Source organism: Tachysurus fulvidraco, chromosome 6, assembly GCF_022655615.1.
Source record: "Tachysurus fulvidraco isolate hzauxx_2018 chromosome 6, HZAU_PFXX_2.0, whole genome shotgun sequence".
Taxonomy (NCBI): domain Eukaryota; kingdom Metazoa; phylum Chordata; class Actinopteri; order Siluriformes; family Bagridae; genus Tachysurus; species Tachysurus fulvidraco.
Window position 1 is genome coordinate 30,164,693 of NC_062523.1, and position 26,403 is coordinate 30,191,095.

Sequence of the window (26,403 nt, forward strand, 5' to 3'; positions counted from 1 at the left end):
GGCACAGGGAGAACATGCAAACTCCACACACACGAGGCGGAGGCGGGAATCGAACCCCCGACCCTGTAGGTGTGAGGCGAACGTGCTAACCACTAAGCCACCGTTCCCCCTTTAAATTCCCTTTAACCGGCTCAAATCATAAACCGAACATCATTTTTAATTTTAACGATTTCTGTATAAAACTCACTCGACGCCCCGTCCGTGTCTTCAAACGATGCTTCATGTGGGCCGTATTTAGCCGCTTTCGACGTAAAATATGACCCACTGAATCCATCACTGTCAGACGCGGGTCAGCGCTCGGCCAGCGGCTCGTGATGAATCCGGTTTTAAACCAATTTATCTGCTTTATAAAAAGAACCGCTGTAGATATTTATACTTTATTTTAAGAAAAGTGTCAGCAGATAGAAAATGAAATAAAACTCACCACAAGATAAAGGACACTTAAGTGAACATCCCGGGTATCTTTTTTTTTTTTTTTAAGCTTAAAAGGTAAAAAAAAAAGGAAAGAATTAAATAATGGGTTTAATGAATGAAGGCACAATAGGTTCATCAGTAATATACATTATTTATTTATATACTTTAGCTATTTGTATACTTTAGCTATAGGCTATATGAGCTATGTATTCCGCTAACTCTTAGGTCTTTTCGGAATAATTTAATCGGTGATGATTTCGGTACGAAGCTCCGACAAATGACAAGCCGGATCGATCGGTCTTTTAAAGCGAGCACGCTAATACCGTCGTTATCATTATTGTCTGTCTTTTGTTTGCCAGACGATCAAAGACCGTCAATAGATCCGTGTGCTCGAGAGCGCACGCACTGACACACCACAGGTGGAGCAGTTGTGCAGGGAAAATCATCTTATTAAGAAAATAAAGCCATATTATAGTCGATGATTAGAGAGCAGGAAGGAAACATGGGGAAATGTAAAGGCAACACATTTTCAGCACGTTGTCATTGTCAGCTTCGATTAAATCGATCACGTAATTGCAAGCTCAAGAATGAAACCAAGCCTAGCGTTGGATTATTGTACAGAAGCTGCAATTAAAGCTCAAACCCCTGACCTTAACCTTTATGAATGACTAAGCCGGACAAACCGAAGACAACATTTAGGCATATCATGGCTATATATGTGTCTCAGAGCCATGACATCATAGCCTGAGACCTGGCTCTTAAAGCTGTGATTGCATGACAGCGTAGGTCATGAATGTCAGTGCATACTTTACTCTTCTGAATTCTGCTCACTTTACCAAGTGCCATCAGAGAAATATACGACGATTAAGTAGACGGATGTGTGTGAGCCGAGGCATAGGAAGAATAATCCGGTTCCCAGTTAAATATCAACCCTTGTAATATGAACGCGTCGCTGGGTTTAGGGCCGAGGCAGCGGAGGAAGGTTAGCTTTCGATATCCAACACTTCATTATCTGAGGATGTGTGGTTTTCTGTAAAGACCAAGCCGCTGCACTTTCATCAAATATTAGACGTGAGTGCCATTTAAGTGAGCTCTCGGGTTCGCTGTGTTGGAGTCAGGCTTGTGTAAGCTGTAAAGGAAAGCATTAAAGAAGCGTTAAAAATTCCCGAACAGTCACGTTAGCGTAATTTGGAGCTGTGAGATGTCAGAGATTTGAAACGGCGTAATGAAATAACGTATGAAAATATAGGAAGAGCTTAAGTGAGGATTTGAAGATTTTATACACTTTATTTGAAAATTCATTCATCCATTCATTCATTCTCTACCGCTTATCCGAACTTCTCGGGTCACGGGGAGCCTGTGCCTATCTCAGGCGTCATCGGGCATCGAGGCAGGATACACCCTGGACGGAGTGCCAACCCATCGCAGGGCACACACACACTCTCATTCACTCACACACACACACACACTACGGACAATTTTCCAGAGAGATGCCAATCAACCTACCATGCATGTCTTTGGACCGGGGGAGGAAACCGGAGTACCCGGAGGAAACCCCCGCGGCACAGGGAAAACATGCAAACTCCACACACGCAAGGCGGAGGCGGGACTCGAAACCCCAACCCTGGAGGTGTGAGGCGAACATGCTAACCACTAAGCCACCATGTCCCCCACATTTGAAAATTATTTAGGAAGCTTTCAGCAAAAATATAATGCAAATATATCTATGTAGCATCTTGCTTCAATGTCCCTATTTTGAAATTTGAGTCCAAAAATCTGAGAGTACCAGTGAGAATGCTTCTGAGTGAACAGACACTTGAGTGAACAAATACATAAATTTCCATTTCGGAATCAAGTCCATTGGTGTGTCGTCTGATCATGTGTTTCAATGGAAGTGATAAGTCGTTGTCCTTCAGATGCTATCTGTTCGGGGCCGGGACATGATTTTAATTTGGCACAGGTTTCACACCAGATGCCCTTCCTGATGCGACCCTGTCATCTCATGCAGGCTTTGGACCAGCATTGAGAGTTCACCTCTTGGTGGCTGGATTGGTTCCCTGCCTGGGAATCAAACTCGGGATCCTGCTGCTGGTCCACCAGAGATCTTCAATAAAAGAAAAAAGACATTTTAAAATTACACCTTCTGTTCAAAATGGTTTTGAAAACGAAATTTATTGAAAGGTCTCGAATATTTAATAGTGAAGATGTTACACTTTTAGGATGTTCATACTTCTAAAACTTTGGGGTTACTTCCGCAGTAAAAAAAAAATAAATAAATAAAACTTTTCAGTGTTTATTCATTCGTTTTCTACCGCTTATCCGAACTACCTCGGGTCACAAGGGGCCTCAGGTGTCATCGGGCATCGAGGCAGGATACACCCTGGACGGAGTGCCGACCCATCACAGGGCACAAACACACTCTCATTCACACACACACTCACACACTACGGACATTTTTCCAGAGATGCCAATCAACCTACCATGCATGTCTTTGGACCGGGGGAGGAAACCGGAGTACCCGGAGGAAACCCCCGAGGCACGGGGAGAACATGCAAACTCCACACACACAAGGCGGAGGCGGGAATCGAACCCCCGACCCTGGAGGTGTGAGGTGAACGTGCTAACCACTAAGCCACCGTGTCCCCTTTCAGTGTTTAGTGACTTCAGAAATATTAGAAATGTATTAGAACGATCTTGCTGGTTTATTATATAGTACTTGCGTCTGCACCGTAGTGTCAACACACACCTCTGAGTTATCAAGTAGCCAGCTTACGTCCTCAGGGTTTGATAAACGCAGATCCTCAGATGGTTCAGCATCAAGACCTGCCATTCCCAGGTTCACTTCCTTTGATGCCTATCACTCACATCCCACCACCACTCTGAGCTCTTCTCAGCAGCTTCGGCAGGGACTTTGATGGTCTAACGATAGGTCTGGCCTTGTATTCCCAGCTCTTTTTAAAACCATGTTGTACGACCTGCCGCTACTGTACAGATCCGTCTTCCTTGAACATCACAGACTCTCATACACACATAGAGCAAAGAGAAGGACCAGGGTATGAGGTCTGGCCTGAGGTCAGCTGTGAAACAGAGCTGATCTGCATTATGTCAGCATCCTTAGTGCAGATGTAAAGGGGAATGATTCTGCCCTTCCTTGACAAATGAGGTTACATGAAGTGGTTTAAAGGATCCACAGGTAGAAACAGCATCGTTGTTTGTCCTCCCGGTCTATCCATGAACGCCTTTTGTATCCGTCAAGTTCATCAGCCTTTGACCATCCAAATATTTAAGAATCGCTAAGGATGAAATTATTGTTGCGTGCATCTAGATCTGATCTAATTAAATAAGCCAACATGTTTATCACTATACATAGACACTCGTACCCTTTATGTGCACATGCCTTTAATAAAGCACTCCTTTAGAGTCCCATTAGGATCTGAGAATGAGCAGTTAATAATTTCCACAAATATTAGGCTTTCTTGTTCAATTGGTATCATTTCTGTATCATGTTATCTGGTCTTGTGGCAATAAGATTAATAATTAAACCAGCGGTTATTAGAAAAAATGTCGAGAGGAAGTGTCACTGTTTGTGTAGATAATTTACTATAAGGCCAGATGTTTGTGGACACCTGATCATCAACGTGTGCTATCTGAATATTCATTCATTCATTCATTCATTCATTCATTCATTTTCTACCGCTTATACAAACTTCTCGGGTCACGGGGAGCCTGTGCCTATCTCAGGCGTCATCGGGCATCGAGGCAGGATACACCCTGGACGGAGTGCCAACCCATCACAGGGCACACACATACACTCTCATTCACTCACACACACACACACACACTACGGACAATTTTCCAGAGATGCCGATCAACCTACCATGCATGTCTTTGGACCGGGGGAGGAAACCCTGTTGTTGTAAAAGTGAGGAGGTCTGGGGGTTCAGTCTGTGTTACAGTTCATTCGGTCGGGTCGAGTCAGAGTCGGGGATCTGTGCAGGACACTCGAGATCTTCCGCTCCAACCTTCACACACCGTGTCTTCCTGGAGCTCCATGCTTCGTGCACAGGAGCATTGTCGTGATGGACCAGAGTTTGAATCTCATACAAACGTGTGCTTTCATTATAAAGGATGGGTGAATAAAAATCCTAAATTATTCTTGCTCGGTGGAATTCTTTTGAATTCGACCATCTTAACATCTTTTATTTCACGCATAATGGGAAATATAAACTGCTTCCCCGAACAAAACCCATCTGCCATTCGAAAGCACTTAATCCCCACTACTCACCATTCACTGTCAATTCAGCAAACAATTAGCAAGTTAGCAGTCATACCCTTTTCTAAACAGATGTTAAACACACAAAAATAAACACACAGGGCTGGAATCGGGGTCTGCGGCTACTGTACAAAACGCACACCGACGTGGAGTCTGATTATGTGCTCGAGTTGATTTTTTTAGTTACTTAGAAAATAGCTCTTGATCTAGCAATTTTTTTTTCTTCTGCTGTGACACAAATTGAATAAAAGCAGAAGATCTGAACGCATAATGTGTGTGAAGAATGTTGTGTATATTACATGTTTATAACACACACTATCTGTAGGGCTTGAAACACAAAGCCACACTTCACACACACACACACACACACACACACACACACACACACACACACACACACACACACACACACACACACACACACACACACACACAAGCAGGAAAGCTAGGAAAGTTTTACTGGGTGCAAATAATATGTGAATGCTCCTTCAGGTTCCAAGTCTTGTGGACATATTTGCAGACAATTATTCCTTTGGGAGCTCTGGAAACCATTATCCCTCCACGGTCAAAACACCACACTAATCTCTTTCTCTACCACCCACTACCCCCTCTCTCCGTCTCTCTCTCTCTCTCTCTCTCTCTCTCTCTCTCGCTTGACTGCTCAAACTGTTCCTATTATTTCTCAAGGCCTTATGTCTGTAGCATTACTCAAATCTCCTAAGCAGTACACATTAGCGGTGGGTGTAAACACAGCCGACACAAAGAGCTTGGTAATAACAGTTATGGCGGTAGAATAATTCATGACAGTAATAGAATTATTTAATCAAATACGCCGCCGTTCGTGGCTAACAGCTGCGAGTCGATGTCATGTCTCACACAAGTGAGACTGAAAAGCTGCCTGGTGTGAATAATAGAATTTTGACCGCACAACCGCTCTACCTGCTGTTTGGACTCTGTTAGCTCTTCTAGTCAAACAACTATGCGTTCTTTATAATTCACTCAGAGAGGAACAATAGCACGGGCTGGAACAAGCTCGATGGCAAACAGAGATGGTTCGCACGCTGTAAATGTAAAACGATGCGAACGTACTGTATGAAAGATACAAAAAAAGTCTAATCAGTGGAAGATAATCAAAGCATAACATTTTAAACCGTGCCTCGGGACGTCATCCACGGTGGATAAATTTGTTAATGAATTTGTGGACTCATCTTTCACCCAAAGCTTTCCACCAGACCGGAAACCTCTTGTTCTTAATTATAGTTGGACCTGCAGATAGTATCATTTTATTTCAGGGATGAATACACAACAAAATAAACAAAAACGAATCTTTCTGGCTCATATACAGTATAATCTAAAATAAAAGAAACCCAAAGTAAGATGTTCTAAGGTGACTAAGGTGACGTGACGTATGGCTAAGTACGGTGACCCATGCTCAGAATTTATTCTCTGCATTTGACCCATCCAAAGTGCACACACACACACACACACACACACACACACACACACCGTGAACACACACCCGGAGAAGTGGGCAGCCATTTATGCTGCGGCGCCCGGGGAGCAGTTGGGGGGTTCGGTGCCTTGCTCAAGGGCACCTCAGTCGTGGCCGGCCCGAGACTCGAACCCACAACCTTAGGATTACGAATCAACCTGCGTACCTTAGGAGGAAAGTGAAAACTATACGGTATAACGAAGTGCTCCGTTACAGATCCCACACAACCTTCACACGACTTATCACATATCCAGAATATTATAGGTTATTTTAATAGCTCACATTTTACTCGAAACTGTGAGAGATTAAAGCTACTGCGCCATGTGATGACTCAAGAGAGTCGGTCACGTTCAGAGGCACTTCAGTCGCCTTTATATGACACCGCACATTAAAATACTTTTCTTCAATTATACAGTACCAGCTAAGGAAGTTGAGGTCAGAGCGCAGGGTGAGCCGAGATACAGCGCCCCCTGGAGCAGAGAGGGTTAAGGGCCTTGCTTAAGAGTTTAACAGTGGTAGGTTGGTGGTGCTGGGGGTTTGAACCCCTGACCTTAACCATGTGAGCCACTAGTGAAGTCTTGGGTTCAAGCTGTGTTCCAGTTCATCCCAAAGGTTTTCAGTGAAGTTTACATTTACAGCATTTGGCAGATTTCCTTATCACATTGTATACAACTAAATGGTTTTAGGTGTAAGGGCCTTGCTCAGGGGCCCAGCTGGGGCAAATTGGTGGACCAGGGATTTGAACTCGCAAACTACCAATTGGTAGTTCAACACCATAACCACTAGGCTACCACATCCCCAAAGGATTGAGTCAGAGTAAGGATCTGTGCAGGACACTCGAGATCTTCCACTCCAACCTTCTCACACCCTGTCTTAAGCGCATTGTCATGATGGGACACAATTGACCCTCTTAGTTCCAGTGAAGGAAAATGTAATGCAACAGCATACAGAGAACTTCTAGGCCTTTTTACACCCGGTCACTTCGTGTGTTGTCTCTGATCCGATAGCTATCTGATTTGTTAAAACTGCCCCTTTTACATCAGGCCACATAAACGCGTCTCGGCGAATCGGATATCGATCCGAATATTTCTACTCCCGCCCAAAATGCTAATATATTTTACCTCATTTCCGGGGTAATTGAAATGGAACATGCTTTGGTGTACGCGGTTGCTACAAAAAACAACATTTACTGTTTGCTGCATTTTCGCTGGCGGCAGCAGCGCGTTTTAAGACCCGACGAGACGCCTGGGCGAAAGATCGGAGCCAGCGCTGGTGGGAAAACATATTTGTTTCTGGCGCGATGCGCGACTCTCGAGTCACCTGCGAGTGACGTACTTCCGTTTGGGAGGAGTTTAGCGCTGACGTATGTGGCTTGAACAACCACATGCATTTACACCTGTCCAGTTTCATCTGAAACGCATCCCAGACCACCTCCTGAAGGTGTTCGTACCGTCGGATTTATATCCGTCTCCAAAACGTTTCGGAGGGCATTTAGACCTGGTCTTTTTACCGTCGGATAGCAATCAGCTCACAGAAAACGCAGGAAGTGACCAGGTGTAAAAAGCCCCCTAGACAACTGTGTACTTCCTAGTTCATGGCAGGAAGGGCAGTTAAGGGAAGGGTGTGTCTTTCACCATATAACATTTCACCATATAGTGTAGTATAATTGTACGCTCCTAGCATCAACAGTATGAAGTGCATTAAAAGTGCCACACTAGTTACTAGATAGAAAAAGTTGAGTTTCTATAAGCACCAGGAAGTAAGGAAAATAAAAAAAATAATTTTTTTTGGAGGCTTTCCAAAATTCTGTTTCTGTCTCTCTCTTCAGTTCAGGGTTCACTTTTATGTCTCGAATCAAAAGCCATACTGAAGTTTTTCCCAGTAGGCGTCTGGCTGCCACATAAAACATGAGGGTTTTAACTCTATCATAAATTAGTAACATATGATGGAAATCACCTGTTGACATTTATTGTGTATCCGATTGGATATAATGAATGTTTCCAAGATTTCTACAAAACCAGGAATTCCTTTCTAAATTCCACAGCACGAATTTACTCTGCTTTGTCCGTCGACTTCCTTTCTCTGCCTGGATTAGCTTTAAAATATTGACAAATCCAAAAATAGACCGAACTCCTACTTAACTGATGGATCTTATCGAATGCTTTCTTCAAGCATCTGGCATAGCTACTGTACGTAGGAACCCCTGCATCGAGACAACAGCTGAGTCATTCCAAGTCTTCATAGACTAAAAAACCCACCTCTTTTCTACCTCACAGTATAAGCATTCTTTTTTTTAAGCTGTACTAACATCTATCTTTTGTCTAATGTGGTTTTAGGTCAACGTTATTCTTAAAGTCTGACCTATTGATTTGAGCATGAAGATGTTTTCTCGACGAAGCACTTATGTAAGTCGCTCTGGAGAAGGGTGTCTGCTAAATGCCGTAAATGTAAATATTTTATAAGCTAAAAGGTCTCGGTCGAATGCAAAATATTACCAGGATGTTGATTTTTATTATTTATTTATTTATTTATTTATTTGTTGTCTCTTTTCATACGGAGGAAGGGTCCAGACAGACGCATTAAAAGGTATGATCTGTCGGATGGTGCCATTATTTATGCTTCGATAGTCTGTAGTTGTGCCGCATTTGACTAAACAACATATAACGCAAGAGAGTTATGGGAATTTGGGTCGATTTTTGCCAAGTCTGAGTTCAGGAAGTGATGTCAAAACAACATGGCTACTCCTGGCTTAGTGATATACAGTACAGAGGAAGTTAATATGCGTCATTCATCACAGTTAGCTGGCTAACTTCTTGCTAACAGAAGCAAACACGAAGGCATCCACGGTTTGTTTCTTTCACGATCTTTATCGCTTGAATACATCAAGCCTGAAAAAAGACAACTTACAATTTTTGGGTTTCGAGACCCGAGGTAAGTCGGGAAATCACCGGCGTCGAGGCGTTCGCTACGCCGCTCCCGAGGGAAAGCGTGTTAGGACGCTTTGTACGTCAAACTCCGAAACTTTATAGCTAGACATTCGAGATGTCTCGGTTTACCCCTTGGAATTTCTTAACTGCTTTCTCCAAACAGCTACAGTACCAGTTTAGATTAATTAAAGTGAATGTGCTTCTTCTAACACACCGATACTCAAGAGTAAAAATGCTAACAGCTGTCTTTGTCCACAAATGGCTAAAATCACCCTCATGTACAGTGGAGAGAGGAAAACTATTACGATCAGGTCCAGTAATTAGATCTTGGACGTCTAGGCACAGATGGCTGTAGTGGCGTTGGGATTTGAGCTTGCGGTCTCCTGATAATAAGATTTAAAGGCGCTTTAATTCAATTTCATTTTATTTTACTAGCGCTTTTGAAATTCGGGTGTTCTCTGTGTTCAGCCAAGCAGGAGATTTTTAAGGCACACTTAGACCCACTGAGATAGGGCAAGTGGTTGCCTAGTGGTTAAGATGTTGGGCTACTAATCGGAAGGTTGTGAGTTCGATCCCGGGTCCACCAAGCTACTACTGTTGGGCCCCTGTGCAAGGCCCTTAACCCTCAATGTATAAAAATCAGATAATGGAAGTCTCACTGGATAAGAGCATCTGCCAAATGCTGTAAATGTAAATGGTTAATTCTGCTTAAATGTAGCTGAAGGTTTTACATTTTCATCCAGAAACCCTGAATATTTTGATGGATGCGATCACCGTCTCAATCTCCTCGGTGTCCGTGGTGTCTGGGAGTCATAACACGATGTGTAATTACATGGCAACGGTGTGTGTTTGTGTTTAACAAAGCCTCTCGTCCCCTAAAGTATCCTCCATGACGTAGCCTACGCCGTGTAGCTACTGTAATGAATAAGCAACGCTCCTGTCATTACTGTAATTATACCAATTCACAGATATTTACGTGGATCTTTCCTGTTCGTTTTGAGAACTCTTTAATGGAGTGTAATGTAAACATCTTCAGCTTCTGAGTCAAGGCATGTGCACGTGTGAAGTGGCGTTCGGGATACGGGCTCTTTGAGTACGCATGTGTGTTTGTACGACAGGAAAAAGCGAGAGACGTTAGATTAGATTAACTTACTTTGTGTGCCTAATGGGCTGTTACGGGGGTCTAGTACACACCATTACACTCAATTTAAACTTCACGCCCTCATTGCACTTTCTGCGTGTGTGTGTTTGTGTGTGTGTGTGTGACTGTGTGTGTGCGTATGTGTTTCTCGGACGAACATATGGTCAGCTGGACATGAGACTCCATGCGCTCGGTGCTTTCAGATGCAGGAATTGAAGCTTGCTATTATAATATAATTAAGTGTAATCGAGGCTGATTATGGTGCGTCACAGTCGCCACTTCAGTCGTACCGTGTACTTACACATAAACATTTACACTGTGTACTTCATCAGCGGGAAAATGTGACCCTTCACAGTCTTCAAGATTTCACCAAATACATGCAGCGAAGGAGGAAAGACAGAGGAAAAGAGATTCAGAGCGAGACAGAGCGAGTGCATCACAGCAAAAGAGACGCTGTACTGTATATAAACACATCATCTAACGCCGCTAATCACGAGCTCATCAGAAACGTTCTGTCATTCGTGTACGGTACATTTTGTCACGATCGCTCACCGCACACCTCACCGATGTTAAACACAAAGACATACGTGTCTCTGACCGCGTAGCAATAACGGCAGCGATTTCGAAGCAATTCTCCATTCTTTATCAGCATAATAATTAAAAGTGAATAATAATAATAGTAATAATAATAGTAATAATAATAATAATAATAATAATAATAATAATAATAATAATAATAATAATCAAATTCAAAAGGATTTGACTTTTTTTTATTTAAATAAGAATAATTGGTATTATACTAATAATAAACGCTTCCAGATTTTTGAAGATTTTTGGTTTAAACCTGCTTCACCTGATCTTTTTACTACCCGATGAAGGTTTACATTACAATACTACAATCTTTCAAACTTAAATTAGCATCATCTAGACACACGCAAACACACACACACACACACACACACACACACACACACACTTTGTGTTTCAGTGAAACGTGCCTCGTGTCTGCTCCAGTAATTGACACGCATCACCTCGTCATCGGCTAATATAACGTAATATTTTATTTAATCGAAGCACCCACAGTACATTACAGTTATTCTTAATGACCTTATTTATTTCAAGTGATCGTCGCTCTCGATGCGACGGTAGATATTAATAAATGAGAATGGAAAAAATGACAAACGCCTCAAGTGGAAAAAGGCAGGGAAACATAAATGAAGGAATTTGAACACAAAAGCTAATTAGACACAAAAGAATGGAGAATTGCTTCGAAATCTCTGCCGTTATTGTTACGCGGTCAGAGACACATATACGTCTTTGTGTTTAACATCGGTGAGGTGTGCGGTGAGCGATCGTGACAAAATGTACCATCTCTCGGATGGTGCCATTATTTATGCTTCGATAGTCTGTAGTTGTGCCGCATTTGACTAAACAACATATAACGCAAGAGAGTTATGGGAATTTGGGTCGGTTTTTTGCCGAGTCTGAGTTCAGGAAGTGATGTCAAAACAACATGGCTACTCCTGGCTTAGTGATATACAGTACAGAGGAAGTTAATATGCGTCATTCATCACAGTTAGCTGGCTAACTTCTTGCTAACAGAAGCAAACACGAAGGCATCCACGGTGGTCCACTCGTGATTAGCATAGCAGGCTAATTCGAACAAGTACTGTATACCGTACATACAGATTGCTAGCATGGAACCGCTAGTAGCAAATAAGTTTAAGTCATGATACGCTTCTCATCAGTGCTAGGATTTTCTAAACAGGATGAAATTTAAAACAGACATTCGATCTGACACTCTTTCTCTCGCACAGTCACTCTGACAAACATTTCTTCTTCTTTTTCCTTTTTTTTTTCCCTTTCCTAATGGAGTCTTGCCGTCTCTCCGTTGCCTGCCTGCCTGTTCTTTTGAATGAAAAAAGATTTCATCATGACTCCGGGTGTGAGATTCCGTATATGTGCTTGTACGGGTAAAGTAAGATGAGAGATAAAAAAATAAATATATATATAAATATAAAAATAATAATAATCATGAAAAAAAAAAAGTGCGAATGAGCCCTTATTGCTCACAGCTGCTATTCTGGAGAGCGATTTTGAGCTCCCAGCTGAGAGCTTCATCGTGATGAACAAACGCAAGAGAAAGAGAGGCATGATGATAAATGTGGCGATACACTGGGGATAACAGCTCCCGATCTACAGCCCACTTAATTACACACGTACAGAGAGAGAGAGAGAGAGAAAGAAGGAGAGAAGGAGAGAGACATGAGGAGAAGGGCTAACAAGTGTCGGTTCATTAGATAGAAAAGGCTTTTGATGAGAGGACAGAGAGATGATGATGATGAGAGATTGGGGAAATCACTTTCCCACATGATTCTGGTGAGATAGCTAATCTGTACCTATCCAGCTCAACTTCCTGTTTCTCCAGGAAGCTTCTTTTTCCCGCCTGCTTTGGTGAAAGTGTAATTTCTTTTCTGAAGTTATTCAATGATCACTGCAACCTTATGAATTTTTCCTCATGAGTTATGAGTAGATCTCTAAGGTATTCTTGGGAATGCAAACAGGAATCAACTCACATTTATTACATTTTGTATGACCCCCCGATCCCGGGGTACGGTGGCTTAGTGGTTAGCACGTTCGCACCACACCTCCAGGTTTGGGGCTTCGATTCCCACCTCCGCCTTGTGTGTGTGGAGTTTGCATGTTCTCCCCGAAGGTTTACATTACGATACTACAATCTTTCAAATTTAAATGAGCAAAATTACTGCTTGGGCCTTTCTGGTGCTTTTGCCCTTCTGGTGCTTGGGCATTTCTGGTGCTTTTGCCCTTCTGGTGCTTTTGCCCTTCTGGGTGCTTGGGCCTTTCTGGTGCTTGGGCATTTCTGGTGCTTTTGCCCTTCTGGTGCTTGGGCCTTTCTGGTGCTTTTGCCCTTCTGGTGCCTGGGCATTTCTGGTGCTTTTGCCTTTCTGGTGCTTTTGCCCTTCTGGTGCTTTTGCCCTTTTGGTGCTTGGGCCCTTCTGGTGCTTTTGCCCTTTTGGTGCTTGGGCCCTTCTGGTGCTTTTGCCCTTCTGGTGCTTTTGCCCTTCTGGTGCTTGGGCCCTTCTGGTGCTTTTGCCCTTCTGGTGCTTGGGCCTTTCTGGTGGTTTTGCCCCTCTGTTGCTTGGGCCTTTCTGGTGGTTTTGCCTTTCTGGTGCTTTTGCCCTTCTGGTGCTTGGGCCTTTCTGGTGCTTTTGCCCTTCTGGTGCTTGGGCCTTTCAGGTGCTTTTGCCCTTCTGGTGCTTGGGCCTTTCTGGTGCTTTTGCCCTTCTGGTGCTTTGGCCTTTCTGGTGCTTTTGCCCCTCTGTTGCTTGGGCTTTTCTGGTGCTTGGGCCCCTCTGGTGCTTTTGCCCCTCTGGTGCTTGGGCTTTTCTGGTGCTTGGGGCTTTCAGGTGCTTTTCCCCTCTGGTGCTTGGGTCTTTCTAGTGCTTTTGTCCCTCTGGTGCTTGGGCTTTTTTGGTGCTTGGGCCCCTCTGGTGCTTTTGCCCCTCTGGTGCTTTTGCCCCTCTGGTGCTTTTGCCCCTCTGGTGCTTGGGCTTTTCTGGTGCTTTTGCCCCTCTGGTGCTTTTGCCCCTCTGGTGCTTGAGCTTTTCCGGTGCTTTTGCCCTTCTGGTGCTTGGGCCTTTCTGGTGCTTGGGCCTTTCTGGTGCTTTTGCCCTTCTGGTGCTTTTGCCCTTCTGGTGCTTGGGCCTTTCTGGTGCTTTTGCCCCTCTGGTGCTTGTGCCTTTCTGGTGCTTTTGCCCCTCTGGTGCTTGTGCCTTTCTGGTGCTTTTGCCCCTCTGGTGCTTGTGCCTTTCTGGTGCTTGGGCCTCAAGACTCTCTTGACTCATAACCGGAGTCATACTCTCTTCTGCCACATTATGAATTGCACAAAACTTTAAAACCGCCTTAAACACAAGACGACACGTGTGCCAGCGTCTCACTCTCATATACAAAGATACATTATGCCGGTATGCCTGTAATATCGAGCTCCAAAGAATATGAACCTGGAGTTAAGAATGGTGTTAAAATGCTAAATGACTTCCAGTTGCTCGTAATGGTGGAGCATATTTAGCCATGCTGCTGTATCGCTCGATGAAATATTATCGCACAGTCGAGCGCCATGCTAAAGGAAACCAGGCTTATATTAAAGCCATCGAGCGCTCACAATTTAGTCAGAAAGCACGCAACAACGAAATTAGTTTTAAATTCTTTCTCTGCTAAATACCACTGTTAGGAATGTTTAAAGCCACGGCTTGGAAATCGCGACGCAGAGATTATTGTTGTGTAACGTGTACACACGGATCCTCTTTAATAAGACAAGATGTCGCAGGCATTTGACAACAAGCATGAAATAAAGCATGGATGAGTTTTAACGCACGAGCGTCTCCGTCGCAGATCGATAGCTAGAATCGGACTTAACGATACTATAATTACATTCACAGTGCACTTTTTACCCAGCTATTCACTTCCTTCTTCTTCTTTAGTCCTTCATGTCTTTCGAAGGCTCTACGCCGATCATTAGGCTTGTTCTCTTGACCCTAACGTTATATTGAAGCTCTGTATGCAGATGACTATTAACTTTCGACCGATCGACCCGATCGGTTTAGTAACGTTTCATTATCCATCTTCTGATTGCAAAGATTGAGGTTAGCACAGTTCACGTGGTCCTCTGCATGATTGGAGTGTAACGGTCATCATTCACGGAGATCGAAGATCAAACTGTTTAGACTATTTAATAATGTTATGTCTGATGTCTGGCATAAAGCACTTCATTTTTTTCCCCACTGCTTTTTATTATGTCGCTTTATAGAAGCCGACATTCTGTTTTCCTATTTAAGCTTAGACAAAAAATTATCAAGAGTAACTCCTCCTAGAGCTTTCGAGCCACATGAAACAAATTCGGATATGTTGTAGATCCCGGTCTGAAGTCTGTTAGTAATACTTTTCTAAGCGATACGAGTACCGGTACTTCCGGTACCGGGTCTCAAATTGGCCTTTCTTCCCCCATAGACTCCCATTATAAACTTTGGAGGTTTATAACTCGGCAAGCTTTCGAACTCTCTACACCAAACTCGGCCAGATCCTTTAGGGTGAGACTCTGAACAATTGTTTAAAATGGTGTACCGACCGACCTTCCGGTTGTGCCGTAGCCCCGCCCACAATATATGCAAAATCAAAAAACTTTTTGCAACATGGACATGTGACATATCAAAACACTCAGAACAATGAGGGGAACTTCCTCACGGGTATTCTGATGACGTCACGTGACGTCACATGAAAATATATCAAAACACTCAGCCCAATGTGGGGATCTTCCTTAGGAGTATTCGGATGACGTCACATGCTCGTCTCCACTTGCCTCCAAATGTTTTGGCACCCTCGCTTTATGTCCACTTGCCTCCAAACGTAACACTGACCCTTATGCCCACTCGCCTCCAAAAAACACCGGCCTTTGCGAATACTTGCGTTGTCTTGACAAACTTTACAAATCTAGTTGTTCACTGAAAGTCAAGAATGTGAATACTATGTGGTTTGTGTGTCCCTGGTGAAATCTATCTGTCTGTCTGTCTGTCCGTAGGTCCGAAACGCTACCATTGTGGCCATTGAAGCATTAAAAATCCCCTTTTTTAAAACATTTACATAATTTGAAATACTGTAAATCAAAATATTTTTTTGATTTACTGTAAATTAAATTTTTTTCTCTCTTCAACTTCTCTCACACACCTTCCAGTCATCTTTGAATGCATTAGCGTTGTTCCATCAAGTTCCATCAAGCGTTACCTGTGGAGCGCTTCTAAGATGTATATTCTAAAATGTTAAAGCGATCTTTTAAACATAGCAATGTGATTATTTTGATGGAACTTCTACGGTGTATCCATAGCAACATCCTGAGATGTTGTTTAACCCCAGACACACATATGGCTGTAGCACATATCTGGGATGCTTTGTGGCTAGCCTACTGGTCACGAGAAAACCAGCAACAAAAACAGACTGTGTGCTGATTAGCGGCACGGAGAACCCATGCGTGCCAAGAATGTACGTGTGCATGTGCGTATTCCAGTCCGCATCTTCACGTCCAATTCTAACACGGCAACGAGCCGTATAACGAAAGAGGGAAACGCACAAGCAGCGATTCTCTGTGCAGTGTGTCATCACATCTGCTGCTTCTTTTCTTCCAGCCGGCTTTATTTACTGCCCATTCACAGAGCTAGCAAGAAAAGGGAGGGGATGAAAGAAAGAACGGGGGCATCAAAGAAAGAGAGAGGAGCGAGAGAATTGCTCAAGACATCAGAGGAAGTGTGTGAATGCAGGAAGTTGTTTTCTATGAAGCAGGATGTTCAGAGACGGTGCTCTAGCGTGCTCGAACGGCATAGCAGCCGTGTCTCATCTTCGTGCATTTGAAGAATCGTTTCTGACAAATTGTCACACTGCTTGTTGAAATATACTGCGGTGTCACTTGCAATTAGAGAGATCGTGCAAAAGCAGCCTGCGTCATGATGTCATAGTTTATTAGGCTCGACTAAATCAGAGCCGCGTCTCCCGATCGAGACGAAATGTCAGAAAAAAGGTAGAGACAAAAAAGAAGGTAGATGTTAATTCAAGTGAAGGAAGTACTGTACGTATGCATGACGATTTGGTCATGAAGAAAAGCATAAGAGTCATGGTTTAGGAGTAAGAGTAAGAGATAGAGCGTATCGTGTTGTACGGCTCGACCGAAGATACACCCGCGCCGCCTCTCGAATTTAAACAGCACTCTAATGTAGTTTAGCGACCGGGCTTAATAATGCATCTGGGCATCTTTTGGTTCCGCTGTGTAGGATTTCTCGCTGCTAGTTTGCCCACACATGAGACTTCCTAGAGCAGAGGTTTCCAACTACCGGGTCTTAAATTGGCGTCAGGCCGTGAGTCGTTTGTAACCAACCCACAGCAGTCTTTTTCCTCTCCATTGCAGCAGATCTAACTGCAGCAGCGAGGGCATTAAACGTCCCACAGGAAAGACGGAAAAGACGAGCGAAGAGTAAAGAAATGAGCTTTCTGTGTCTCTACTGTATATCTCCAAATGCTTGTTGCAGTTTATTAATTACATGTTGACATGCAACAAACTTCAGGGCATGTGAGCGCTGACCAGCATGAAATGATCAACAACAATTTCTCTTTTTACTCCGTTATTCTATATTTTGGTTTTATTTGTTAACGATGATAAGAAAATCAATCGGTTTGGTTCCAATATGCATTAAGTACAGTAGTATCTATCTATCTATCTATCTATCTATCTATCTATCTATCTATCTATCTATCTATCTATCTATCTATCTATCTATCTATCTGTTTGTGTATATCTATCTATCTATCTATCTATCTATCTATCTATCTATCTATCTATCTATCTATCTATCTATCTATCTATCTATCTATCTGTTTGTGTATATCTATCTATCTATCTATCTATCTATCTATCTATCTATCTATCTATCTATCTATCTATCTATCTATCTATCTACAGTATCTATCTATATATCTATCTATCTATATCTATCTCTCTATCTACAGTATCTATCTATCTATCTATCTATCTATCTATCTATCTATCTATCTATCTATCTATCTATCTATCTATCTATCTATCTATCTATCTATCTATGTGATTGTGTCTATCTATCTATCTATCTATCTATCTATCTATCTATCTATCTATCTATCTATCTATCTATCTATCTATTTTTCTATCTATCTATCTATCTATCTATCTATCTATCTATCTATCTATCTATCTATCTATCTATCTATATATCTATCTGTGTGTATATCTATCTATCTATCTATCTATCTATCTATCTATCTATCTATCTATCTATCTATCTATCTGTGTTTGTGTATATCTATCTATCTATCTATCTATCTATCTATCTATCTATCTATCTATCTATCTATCTATCTATCTATCTATCTATCTAAGGAAGCTTTACATAAAGTCGTGTCATTTCAGAAGCGTTATATTTTTATACATCTTGTGTGATTTGGGTAACATCAGACTGTAAGAGTGACTTTAACACCTGCATTCACAATGTTTTGGATTACTGACCGGAAGGTTGTGAGTTTGAATCCCAGTGCTGCCACTCAGGCCCCTGATTAAAGCCATCAATCACACATACAGTATGTGTATAAATTTGACTGCTAAATTCCATTAATGTATTATATATATATATATATATATGAGCTATTTTTTCTAGGTTCTAGGCAGGCAAATCTGTATTTTATACGCACACACACACACACACACACACACACACACACACACACACACACACACACACACACACACACACACACACACACACACACACACACACACACACACACTGCAATCTCATAATACAGCCCCCAAATCTAATTTCTCCATATGAAGTGACCCGTAAAATGGTGTGAGCCCTGGCCTCCACCAGCTCTATGTAAAAGCCGTAGATTGCCTCATCCAGAGTCCAGTATTAACCCTCTTCTATGCTTTTTGAAAGTACTCTCACACACTCACACTAACTTTCTGCACTGAATGTGAAGCCCCTTTTGTGACCTGTCGGAGAAATACAAAAAGGGATGAAGGCAGTGTATTACCAAATAATAAAGAGGATGGCAGCTGCTAACAGCGAATGCTCTAAAGCCAGCGGCTCACGACGGCGAGAGCAGTAGAGAAGAACGAGAACGACTCCGAAAGCCTAGTGAGAGTTTATGAGGAAGGAATAAAGGAAAGAAACAAAGTGATAGAAGCAATAAGAGACCTTAAAAAAGAACAACCAGTGAGTTTTATGTATTGGTTTATCACATTATAAACAATAAAAATAGCAAGTGGGAGGCACGGTGGCTTAGTGGTTAGCACGTTCGCCTCACACCTGCGGGGTCGGGGGTTCGATTCCCGCCTCCGCCTTGTGTGTGTGGAGTTTGCATGTTCTCCCCGTGCCTCGGGGGTTTCCTCCGGGTACTCCGGTTTCCTCCCCGGGTCCAAAGACATGCATGGTAGGTTGATTGGCATCTCTGGAAAATTGTCCGTAGTGTGTGTGTGTGAGTGAATGAGAGTGTGTGTGTGTGCCCTGTGATGGGTTGGCACTCCGTCCAGGGTGTATCCTGCCTCGATGCCCGATGACGCCTGAGATAGGCACAGGCTCCCCGGGACCCGAGAAGTCCAGATAAGCGGTAGATAATGAATGAATGAATGAATGAATAGAAACATAGCAAGTAAGAAATAATGAAGAAATCAAGAACACATGTATACCTGAGCACAATGTATATAATAATGCAGACAGAGATGAAGAGTTTCAGGTAATGTTCACATCAGAATGTAGAAATAACGTGATGTTTGTTGGTAGACTTCAGTAAGTACTAACTGTGAGATGTTCACACACACACACACAGACACACACACACACACACAACAGTCTATAGGTAGAAAGATCAGGTGACATTTTTCCATCCTTCAAAACCATTCCTTATTATCGCAGCTCCGTAGCTGCTGAGCTCCACGGTGTACTTATTACTTTCAGCTTCACACATGAGTTAATTCCTTCCAGGTTAATTCCTGTAATATTAAACACAAAATAGATGGGTTATAGGTGACAGGCAGGAAAACAGAACCTGCTGGAGAACGCTGTAGGGAGTCGAGGAGTGATGATGATCCTTCTGCTTCATTTCAACTTAAATACAGGAAGAAAGAAGAAGGAGAGAAGAGAAGAGTAGCTCTGGTGTTAGAAAATGGTTCCGTCGCTTGTTTTTATATATATATATATATATATATATATATATATATATATATATATATATATATATATATATATATTTAATTATATCCAATCAACATTTTATTACAATTATTATTATTATTATTATTATTATTATTATTATTATTATTATTATTATTATTATTATTATTATTATTATTATATGTAGATTTAGATAAGAAAATTTAAACTCTATGAATCTAAAAAAAAATTGCCTATATATCTTTTCTAAAATCCGTCATTCAAAATGTCTCGCAGCTTTATCTACATACAGATATAATTCCCAAAAGTAATGGCACCTGGGGGGTTAGTAGTTAGCACGTTCGCCTCACACCTCCAGGGTTGGGGGGTTCGATTCCCGCCTACGCCTCGTGTGTGTGGAGTTTGCATGTTCTCCCCGTGCCTCGGGGGTTTCCTCCGGGTACTCCGGTTTCCTCCCCCGGTCCAAAGACATGCATGGTAGGTTGTTTGGCATCTCTGGAAAATATCCTTTGAATCACAGAACTGTTTTCAAGTCAAGTGACTTTTATCGTCACACCACCACAGCACATGTGCCTTGGTGAGTGAACTTCTCGGGATCGTGCTCCAGAAATTGCAGAAACAATTAACATACAGTTTTAATGTTAATTAATCAAAAGTTTTGATTTGTGTACCATGTGTGGGCATCGATAATCCCAACCAAATCTCAAACCATGAATTTCACCAAAAGAGTGATGTCATAAGTGATGTCATGAGGGATGTCATATGGTTAACGATCAGTAGCTTTACATTCAGTCCAATAATCAGTAGGTACTTGATTCAATTTGGATGAAACCGATTCATTTCGAATGAAACCGATTCATTTCGGATGAAATCGATTCATTACGGATGAAATCGATTCATTACGGATGAAACCGATTCATTTCGGAAGAAATCGATTCATTACGGATGAAACCGATTCATTCCGGATGAAATCGATTCATTACGGCTGAAACCGATTCATTACAGATGAAACCGATTCATTTCGGATGAAACCGATTCATTTTGGATGAGACTTGCTCTAATGCCGTAAATTTAAATGTACATTGCGGTCTGATTGAAGGGGTTGGTGCAGATCTGAAATAGTCTGGTAAATAAGAAAAAAAAAAACACCTTCCACTCATGTGCAGTACAGAGGTGTGTACGTTTTTTCCATCTTACGTTTTACATAATTTACTTTTTACATAAAATGAATAAATATGTAAACCAGAATCCAATGTTTGGGAAACATAAAACCTTCGGATTGAGTCAAATAATATGTGTGATCATGATGTTCAGTAAATGTCACTGAACACAACCCTTTAATTTGTTTAATCCTGATTTATTTTTCTACCAAGCGCTATGTGAAAACCATAATTAAGCCAATCTTTTCATAAATCGTACCATAAATAAACAACAAATTCGTTTAACCGTGATTAATTAACGTATAGTATATTAGTTTAGAAAGATCACTTGCGTCTTCTTTGACCTGGATTATGTTATGTTGGTACAGGTTGCTATAGTAACAACATACAGAAAGGCTGAAAAAAGGTCATAAGTTGCTAGTTAATAACTGGATGATAGCCAGGACGCTTGTAGCTGACGCAGGGAAACACGGCGGTGCTGGTCTTTTGTCGCTCGGATAAAATCTAGGAACAAGAGACAGCGTAAATGCTGTGAGTTTTATTAAAGGTGAGGTGTACGATGTTTGACAGCCAATGTTGACATTTGAAATCACCGAAACAAACACGCCCCTAACCCAAATGGGTCCCACCCCTGTTTTGATAGCTCCGCCCCACACATACATACGTAACCCAGGCTACTATTATGGCGGAACCTGTTGGGGCAGCTGGCAAGACACGCCCCTTTATTCTAATGTCAGACATGCGCACTGAACACTCTCTCCGGACATATTGACAAGACACGCCCCTTTATTCTAATGTCAGACATGTGCACTGAACACTCTCTCCGCCGCATATTGACAAGACACGCCCCTTTATTCTAATGTCAGACATGAGCACTGAACACTCTCTCCGCCTCATATTGACAAGACACGCCCCTTTATTCTAATGTCAGACATAAGCACTGAACACTCTCTCCGGACATATTGACAAGACACGCCCCTTTATTCTAATGTCAGACATGAGCACTGAACACTCTCTCCGTCGCATATTGACAAGACACGCCCCTTTATTCTAATGTCAGACATGTGCACAGAACACTCTCTCCGCCGCATATTGACAAGACACGCCCCTTTATTCTAATGTCAGACATGTGCACTGAACACTCTCTCTGCCGCATATTGACAAGACACGCCCCTTTATTCTAATGTCAGACATGAGCACTGAACACTCTCTCCGCCTCATATTGACAAGACACGCCCCTTTATTCTAATGTCAGACATGAGCACTGAACACTCTCTCCGCCGCATATTGACAAGACACGCCCCTTTCGGCTCATTGGCTAAACGTTCGTTTTGTCAGTCGGACCGACTCAGTTTTCTGAAGCATTTTTCCAACGTCGCGCACCGCACCTTTAAGTTGATACAGTAGCAACACAGATGATAAGAAAGCTAATAATAGAATATAATCTTGAAGCAATAAACCACATCTAGCATATAAACACCAAAGAGCCTTCTTAATACTACAAAATATGTTTTTTTTACTGAGCATTTTCACCAAAGTGACCTCTTCCATGGCTACGTACATAAATTTGCCCACTCAGTGATCCTTTACTGGCACTGAAAACGCAATAAGAGGAATTCAACCCTGACTCTGTCTTTCCCATGCTCATCACTCCTCACCTCCATTCAACACAATTATAAATCACAGCGCAAGCCTGTAATCATCATCCGACTGCATCAGTTAAGGAGACCGGTTAAGGGACAGACGCGCTTTTTTAAAAAACAATGTTCCGAAACCCTCAAAGCAGATGTTTTGGAAGCAAAAATTTGATTACGGGGTGCAAGCTTAGATGTATCGACCTCCATCAGGAAGGTCAGCCTCACTGCGGAACGGGCACTGCAAACACAGGAGGGTAGGAATTAGCCAAAAATAAAGGGAACGAGGGCAAGTAATAATTAATGGCTGTGGTTAATGAGTGTGCAGGAGGGATGGCAAGCCAAGGTCAGGATGTGATTAAGGGACTGAACTGGAAATTTAGTGAGAGAGAGGTTGAGGTTAAGATCTTCAGATTTAAAAAAAAAAAAAAGAAGAAATGTCCGCAGTTTAAAGTAATTCTGCTAATGTCGACCGCAGCGACTTCAAAGAAACAGGAAACAGATTACAAAGATGATATAGATGAAAATGTCGCTTCAGCTCATATTGGAACCATACGCTCACTCCGTCACTCCGACGAGTCACAATTTGCTTTCTGACCTTAAAGAAATATGACTAAGTATCTCCTTGATGCTTTTCATGACTTACTTTGGCATGGAAATAATGCATAACAGCCATCAATGGTTCAATGAACCAAAAATCTCAGTCAATAATCTAGTCTCCTTCATTCTCAACAACCTTTAGAAGGGTTGAAAGTCTCAAAACTGGTCATTGTGGCTCTGGAAATGTCACTGAGCTCAAGTGTTTCTGATGAAGGAGAAGCAGAACAACTGCTAATGAAGAACAACCGAAACATGTCAAACCATCCAGTCCACTTTGTCATTGGATGGCTGACTCGATAATTTGTTAGAATTATCATCCTGTAGATTCTGGTTTAAATAAATCGACCTCTGAAAAGACTTTTAGACCAGATTACTTCCAAACAACACCCAAGAAAAATATATATACGTGATACACTGCTTATGTAAAACTTAAAGGTGGGATCTCCGACGTTTGAGAAACGCTTCAGGAAACCGAGTCGGGACGACAAGCTAAACGTAAATCGAAACAGACGTGTAGCCGATGAGCAGAAAGGGGCGTGTCTTGTCGATATGGGCGGAGAGAGCGTTCGGTGCGCGTGTGTGACATTAGCAGAAAGCGGTTTTAACATCGACATGGAGGATAAAAACAAAGAAAGAAAGAGAAGAAAGACTTACGATAAGGACAAGAAGTAGGACGTGTTAATATAGGATCAGCTTTCCAGCGCTGGAGAGAACTGAAGGAGCAGGAAGTTGGCCACATATTCACAGGTTGGAGTTTCCCGAGTCAATAACTCCTGAGCTAAACGCTGTTACTACACAAATAACACCTCTTTTCTATCGTAGTAATGTAGAGAGGCAGCTACAACCGCGTTTTGTGTAGTAACAGCGTAACTTTTCATTCATTCATTCATCTTCTACCGCTTATCCGAACTTCTCGGGTCACGGGGAGCCTGTGCCTATCTCAGGCGTCATCGGGCATCGAGGCAGGATACACCCTGGACGGAGTGCCAACCCATCACAGGGCACACACACACTCTCATTCACACACACACACACACACACACACACACACATTACGGACAATTTTCCAGAGATGCCAATCAATCTACCATGCATGTCTTTGGACCGGGGGAGGAAACCGGAGTACCCGGAGGAAACCCCCGAGGCACGGGGAGAACATGCAAACTTCACACACACAAGGCGGAGGCGGGAATCGAACCCCCGACCCTGGAGGTGTGAGGCGAACGTGTTAACCGCTAAGAAAAAAGGTGGAGCAGATATTACAAAGCCGTGACTTTAATCCCAAAGACCAATCTGTCCTGAAGGAATAAAAAACATCTTCCGAATTATGGCGGGAAGCAGCTAGAAGGCTAACCTGAAGTGATTAATTCACCTGTAGAGTAGACGAAGCCGTAGCAGAAAACAAATCATAGCAGATCTTTCTTTATGAACGTTCTACACCTTCAGCTATTTCTTACCCATGTTCTCCTCCTCTTCAAAGCATCAAGGATCTTCAGCAGACTCAGCGTCAATAATGAAAGATCTTCGATATTAGAGATAATTAAATCTTCTCCCGACTGCAGATTTATTTGTGTTTGTAGTCCAGAGCCAAGATTTCTCTCGAGTCGCACTGATGTGAAGGCTGCTGATCTAAAATCAATCACATCAGAGCCAGATTTCATCACCGAAGCTCATCTCCTCTCATACTTCAGGGTACGGCTTGATGATCTGATGATTGGAGATGAAAATGACATCATACCATGCTTCGGTATCTGTTTGCAAGTTTAGGACCTTAGGGAATAATCTTTGTGTGTTTGTGTGTGTGTGTGTGTGTGTGTGTGTGTGTGTGTGTGTGTGTGTGTGTGTGTGTGTGTGTGTGAGAGAGAGAGACTGATATGCTGCATTGACCTCTTAACAGCCTTGTTTACTCTTACTGATGTTGCATTGATCCTCAAGTGAGCATATACCACCCAATCAATGCTGCTGGACGTGTGTGTGTGTGTGTGTGTGTATGTGTGTGTGTGTGTGCGTGCGTGCGTGCGTTGGCGAGAGAGAGGGTGGTTTTATCTACGCGAGTGTTGCAGTTGATGAGCTCTAAAATTGGTTTTCCCAAGACTTTAACTGCTAAATATCCCTCCGTGTAGCATTACTATTGAGATTCCGGTGTGTGTGTGTTTGTGTGTGTGTGTGTGTGTGTGTGTGTGTGTGTTTATATCTTGTTGCGGATGTCCAGATACACCTATTATTGTCAGGACATTTGGTTTTATTTTGGTTACTGAGGTAAAGGTTAGGCTCAGGTACATAGTGATAATTATGTTAATGAAGTTTCTACGTGATTTTGTGTGTGTGTGTGTGTGTGTGTGTGTGTGTGTGTGTGTGTGTGTGTGTGTGTGTGAGAGAGAGAGAGTGAGAGAAGACAGCTATGAACCAGACGTGTTGAGTTTTTAATATCGCCTTTGGTCCCAACGGAGACGAGACGGTGATGTCATGAAGCCGAGGTTTAGAGTCGCAGATGGCCGGTCGGATTACTACGGGATGCCTGGCATGTTTCCGGAGGTCGGGTCGCCGTGGAAACGCCACATTTAATCTTTTCTTAGGCTCTCTTTAATATGTGTAGGCGAACATGCACGAGTGTTTAGATAAAAATGACAGATGGATGCTGAGGTTGCTTGGTGTGTGTTGTGGGGTAGAAAAGTGCAATGGGCACAAAATAAATAAATAAATAAATAAATAAATAAATAAGTCGCGATGCAGGAAAAAAAATCTGCTGAGAAGAGAAAAGCTACGCTGCAGGAGAGTAACGTACACACGTAACATCCAGATACACACCTGAGGGGGTTCCTGTAGAGAAGACGGCAGGTGCGGAGGTCGCTTTTGTGGGCCGTCGTCGTGGATTTCGAAACGCTGAGGCGGACTCGCACGTGCGCTCCAGATGTTTTATTGTGATGATTCCATCAAAGCCGTTCTCTTGCGGTTTGACGCCTCAGAGTCGTAGTTACCTTGTGCAGCTCTCAGC

General features: G+C 42.5%; 1 long non-coding RNA gene across 2 annotated transcripts in view; it reads right to left on the reverse strand.

Annotated features, from left to right (window-relative positions):
* Positions 1-2,387: 2,387 nt before the first annotated feature.
* LOC125141378 overlaps positions 2,388-26,403 on the reverse strand; it is a 24,431-nt gene continuing 415 nt past the window's right edge. Inside the window, exons 1-3 of one of the 2 annotated variants that reach the window (XR_007140747.1) lie at positions 26,217-26,403; positions 24,866-25,115; positions 2,388-2,518 (exon numbers count right to left, since the gene is read on the reverse strand). The exon at positions 26,217-26,403 is cut by the window's right edge and continues 415 nt beyond it. This is a non-coding gene — a long non-coding RNA (uncharacterized LOC125141378). Of the gene's footprint in view, positions 2,519-19,362; positions 19,834-24,865; positions 25,116-26,216 lie in introns of those variants that run through there. The other variant, XR_007140748.1, reaches the window with a different exon arrangement.